Consider the following 6,275-nt stretch of genomic DNA (forward strand, 5'->3'; position numbering starts at 1 on the left):
GTGAGTTTTATCCATTGAGTTTCTAGTTATACTCTGTTTTAAGCTTGGGTTTTCAGCTTGTAATTGTCTAGTGAATAGTTGGAATCAAAGGGAGTTCTTGTAGTGTTTTACTTGGGTTATGATGAGGGAGAGTTATGGGTGATGTTTGGGTTTAAATGGGTGTTTGGAAGAGGTTTTGAACTAGGTTTGAAGGGTTGGTTCCAAGAGAAAATGCAAGGGAAGAAAAACAGGGGTTTTGGCTGAACTGGAGGTTGCGTCGCGGCATGGCCAGGGGGAGTCGCGGCCCTTGGGGGATGCTGAGTTTGGGCGCCTCTGTTTGAGGGGCGGGCCGCGGCATGGCCAAGGAAGGTCGCGGCCCTTAGTGGCTTTTTGGCCAGAAATGGCTTTTTGGCTCGGGGATGCAAGCCTAAGGCCTCGGGGTTGAACCTACTACCCGGTTGGGTAGTGTTTGAAGTCCTGGAGATTAGGTTTTGGTTTGGGAACATTTTATTATTCATTTTATTGATAGAATCCCATAATTGGTTATGACCAGGTAACCGCTAAAGGACCAAAAGGTTGATCATTCTCAGGGTCATTCTTTTATTCATTCTAGCTCGAACCAGAGGTAAGAAAACTGCACCCCAAGTGTGACATGCATGGATATTCGTGAGGCATGTTGGTTGTGTAATATGGACATGGATTGAATATAGAATGCTTAGCATATGTTGCTCACTTGTGCATGGTACTGACTCATTAGTCAGGTTTGGCAAAGGTGTTAGTATCAACTGTGAAGCTGTGACTTATTAGTCAGGTTCGGCAGTGATACTGAACACTGGTCACATAGCGCTGACTCATTAGTCAGAACGGCCTTAGCGTGGGTCACGCAAGCCAACAAAGATTAGATCTAATCGACTATTAGCATTGAATGACTCAAAGAGCATTAATGCCAGACCGACCCCGAGGGTCGATGAAAGAAATAAGTGCTTGGAGGCTAGTGGCTTACCTAGCAGCCACTCTCCCACTTGAATCATGTGATGTTCACTCATTTGTTTGAAAGCTTTATGCTCAGTGTGATTATAATGATAATCATTTGAGAATGTTTATATAAAGTATTATGTTTTCTTGCTGGGCTTTGGCTCATGGGTGCTATGTGGTGCAGGTAAAGGGAAAGAAAAGCTCACCTAGCCTTGAGTGGAGAGCTGATGTGGTGATGTGTACATATGCGGCCGCTTGACCACCACGGCCAAGGAGTTCTCAGAGGAACTAAGGGGTTTACCCTATTTTTGCCGCTTAGGTCGGCGGGATTGTAAATTTAAAATAGTAGTGACCATTTTGTACTGAGAACAACTTGTAGATGTTTTGTTTAGCTCTGCAGAGCAGTTTGTAATGAAAATCTCCGTTTCCTTTTTATTGGTTTTATGCCTTAACCTGTTAATTACACTTAGAGCACGTTTTTGACCAAAGGACTCAGGTTGCGAGTCAAATTTCCGGTCCACCGTTCACCGTAACTGTTCTGGAGTAACCAGGGCGTTACAATCAATTATCTTTATAAACTTTTCGTTTGACGTAGAGATTTAATTCTTATCATAATAGATGATCATTTGTAGATCAGTCTAAATCCTGAGTATTCATGAACTCTTGTTTATGTTTATTGGATCTTTTGATTAATTCATTAATGTCTCTTAGAATAATGAGGCTAATGACTTTTGTTTTGGAGATTCAATATCATGGTGTTGGAAAAAGCTTATACAGGATCTTTATTTATTTTCATGTATATCTAATATTAAACAAATTAATACGAGATAGCCTAAAACATGTTTCTAAAATTGAATTCAAAGAGAAACAAAAATAGAATACTTACAGTATACGCAGTGGAATTAAGAGTCCTTCCTTCAGTTTCTCTAACTCTTGTATCCTCTCTGTCGCAGAGTATAATCAAGAAACTGAACCGATCTTCTATTTTCTTCACGATCTTCCAATGTATCCTTAGAACCACCTAGACTAGTGTGGGAAATTCTCAACACAGAGATAGATATAGAGAGAAGAAGAGAAAATAACAAAGTGGCTTAGAAAAGAACTTGTGTTTAGAGAGAATATAAAACTATCACAAAATCTGACTTATGACTTATCTGTCGTCTGTGAAATCTTCTCTCTAAGCACTCATTTTATAGAATCAATTAGGTCATTTAATTTAATTAAAAAATCAATAAAATAACAGCCATTTTGAAGCCCTAGGTCGAAATTATCATGGGCTATAGGCCCGTGAAATTTCCCATTTGATTATAAGCCCATTGGACTTAAAATCAAGGCATGTATTATTTTCTATTGATTTAATTAATTAAATAATTATTTAAATCCTTTATTAAATTAATTATTTATAATTTGAACCTTGATTTAAATTTATTTATTAAATTTAGATACCAATTTATCTTAATTAATAAATCTGCCATAATTTATCTTTTCTTCTCAAAATTATACAACTCTGTGAAACTATCCAAAATTGACCTGGTCAACTTTGATAATTCTAATTGATGATTAAATCAATTAATTGAGACTATCTAGATGATTTTATCCAAGGTACAATGGGGACCATGGGCCTATGAAATCAAGCTCCAATAAGTTATCATAAATCTAACAAATAAATTTACTAACTTATTAATTCCTCGTGACTCCACTATAGACTTGGAATTGCACTCTTGAATTCATAGAACGCTCTATAACAGATATAGATACACTATTAATTATTCATTGTTACAACCATAATTGTCACTCAATCCTCTATAGACGGTCTACAATGAGATAGGACTAAAATACTGTTTTACCCCTCATTGTATTTTATCCTTAAAACACTTAGTTCCTTGTAAATGATATTTCAGTAAACTAATTTAATTACTGAAATGAGATCTCTATCATTTAACACCTTGAACCAAACTAAAAGGAAACCATCGTTTCACTTCTTCATTAGAAGCTATAGATGTTCATATCTATAATTAACACTCCCACTCAATTATACTACCGAGTTCCCAAGATGTAAGTATGGGCTAGTCTGTAGGGTAAGCTGGTAACGAACAAGTCAAAGAACTCAAATAATACATTCAGTTAGAATACTAACCACTCAAAATTTAGATTGAATTGACCTATGGTCAACTATATGATATGACTAGAATAGATAATAACGGTATGTTTACTTATCTTATCAACTGTCAATATCGGTCCTGTCCGATGTAACAAATACATCCGATCTTATCTACTTTGCTAATGTTCTGGAAAGAACATAACACTGTAATGTGTAAGTAGATCATATCGTAGATTGGCAAGTCAGTGTAAACCCGGTGCACTGACTAATCTTAGGACTAATTTATTTTGAGCATATAATCATATTTATATTCCACTGTGATTACGTCACTATAAATAAGATTAGCTATATGCTCGGGATTTAATAGAAGTTTATATTAAACAAATAATCATGAAAATAAAACATGTGAGCAAAGTGATTGACCAAGTCAAAAAAATGATTTCTATTCTTGTATTGATAATAAAATGAGATTACAAAGAATTTGGGTTTTAATTAGGGCATAAAACCCCAACACATGGATGGCTGGGATCATGAATTACAATAATGGAATCCATGCTTTCCTAACGGATCGAATATTGGTTTCCTTAAAGGTTGATTCTGTAACTAAATAGTTATCGAGCTCAAATCTATAATTAGATTATAGATTAATTATTCGCTAGTGAATTAATGACACTTAAGGATCAAGAGGTAATTAGAAGGGTAAAACAGTAATTTTGACCAGCTCTAATTAACGAACCAACAATGGAGGACAAAACTACATATATTGATTATATCAATGGACTACTAGAGAAAACTCTATAAATATAATTCTATAAATACTTAGAGTGCAATTCCTTATTTATAGTGGAGTAATCATGGAATTAATAAATAAGATTATTAGATTAAAGAGTTTAATTAATAATCTAGTTTATTGGAGCTTCGTATTATAGGTTCATGGTCCCCAGATCACCTATATCCTTCATTGTCAAGGGTAAGGATGTAAAAAAAAAAGATTTGTAAAGAGAAATGACTAAATTGCAAAGGAATTAATTTTCTAGGGCAAGGAAATAATTGTATGATAATTATGGGTAATTGATTAATTTTGAATTAATTAATTATTTAACTATATAGTTTTTATTATGAAAAACTATATGTTAAAATCAATATTAATCTTGTTTGGATTAATATAAAGAGAGAGAATAATAAATATCTTATTTATAATATGATATTTATTTATTTAATTTAAAACTGATGTTTTAAGATAAAATTAATTTTGAATTAATTGATATTTATGTTGGGATAAATATATTGTCTTAAAGATTAATTAAACAAACAAATGAGAAAATCAGGGAAACTTGATACAAGCTTGGGCGACACAAACTGTATTGTACAGTGTGTGCCGCCTAGCATCAGGGATTTAATCCCTGTTTTCCCCCCGGGACACGTGGCATGACGCAATGGGTCCATGGGCTCCCTTAAAGAGATCCAGGCCCATCCTGAGTCCGATGAACAAGGAAGAAGAAAGTCCTGATAGCCCAATCAACAAAGAGCCCAACAACGTTCGATGGGTGCGACCATAACAAGGGAACCGGGACCAAGTTGCAGGCCCAACTCATATTCTCGGTCCCAACCTACCCATATCCTCTGGGATGCCAATAGAGGTGGCAGGCTCACTAGTTTAGGAATAGACCTTGTCAAGAATGAACCCGTCCTAGTGAGTGAACTAGGACTTTGGTAAATGAACAGGGACATTAGTAAAGGAACTCTGACCAGACGTCTGATAGGGCAAGTTTGATCTTCCCTGACGTTGACATGTCCCCAAGAAACACGGAAGTTGGTCTCCTTAACTAACCTGCAGAAAAGATTACGCACGAAATGTACACTGCTCCTAGGAAACAGTACTGCCACTACTCTGACAGATTATGTCCCCAGGATCCCCTTAGAATCCCACGCGTACCAGTCTAAGGTTAAGTACTATTGGCAGCTACAAGGCTTGGCCATGCCCAAGCAAGCCCAATGGGTCATGATTACTATGTTTTATTAAGCAACATTCTTTGTATTATGGCTCCATTAGCGATCAAACTATGATTACATCCCTATTGGGCCCGGATTAGTCCGATCCAAGCCCATTGCACCTGACTGCTTATAAATTGGATCAGTTGTGCACTGTAGTGGGGGATCCCAGATTTTCGCTTGTAACCAATTACCCTACTCAAACTTGCAGAAAACTCCATTGTCAAAAACTCTCTAAAATCTAATACAAGAGACTCGTGGATTAAGGCTCATTAACGCCCCAACCACGTAAAAATTCTGTTTGTTTATCTTTGATCATTTCTTTCTAGCTTTATTTTCTTATTATATTTCTAGTTTCTGAAAAACTCGATAAATAGATTTAAATAAATAACTAAATGAAAAATATCTAATCAGTTTTAATTTGAATTATATTTTAATTAAATAAATATTATTTAATTAGATTAAATATCTTTATAATGTGATAGTACGTAAGTTTCAAATAAGGCTTGATTATTATTTTGAAAAATAAAAATACATACTCTCTCTCTAAAGCGATAGTTTTCTCTAAACTTGAAAATTATTCTAAACATTCTCTCTGTCAAAACTCTCTATATCTCATGATTTGAGTACATCTAGGGAGTCACATTCATTTTGAATCCTATGTGCCCACACAAGTCCTTGTGTGTTTGAGAATTAGTCTGGAAGATCAGGGTGAGAGATCTCAGAACATTGGATAGAAAGATCATTGATTTATACAAAAAGAGACTCAAAGACACTTGATAGGCTACAAGAGGTAATCCCTGATCTATTTGTATGTGATTTAATATTTATATATGTGTATGATCCTATTTGGTATTAATATTTATTAAAATGGGTCCATGTATTCCGCTGCGTACCTTTGATTTGATCATTTAATACCAACACAAGTATGGTGGCCACATGTTGTGTGTTGTTGCATTGGATGCAAACAACCATTTGTTTCCAATTGCATTCGGACTGATGGACAGTGAGAACCATAACCCTTGGACTTATTTTATGAGAAAATTGAAGGAAGCCATAGAGAACGTGGACAACCTAGCTTTTATATCGAACATGCATGCTAGCATTACTCATGCTTTGGAGGTTGTGTTCCCAGATGCCTACCACAGTGCTTCCTACCACCATATTTGTATGAATGCGGTTGCCAAATTCAAAATCGAGCACTATCATGATATAATTTAGTGTGCAG

Source organism: Humulus lupulus, chromosome 8, assembly GCF_963169125.1.
Source record: "Humulus lupulus chromosome 8, drHumLupu1.1, whole genome shotgun sequence".
NCBI classification, from domain to species: domain Eukaryota; kingdom Viridiplantae; phylum Streptophyta; class Magnoliopsida; order Rosales; family Cannabaceae; genus Humulus; species Humulus lupulus.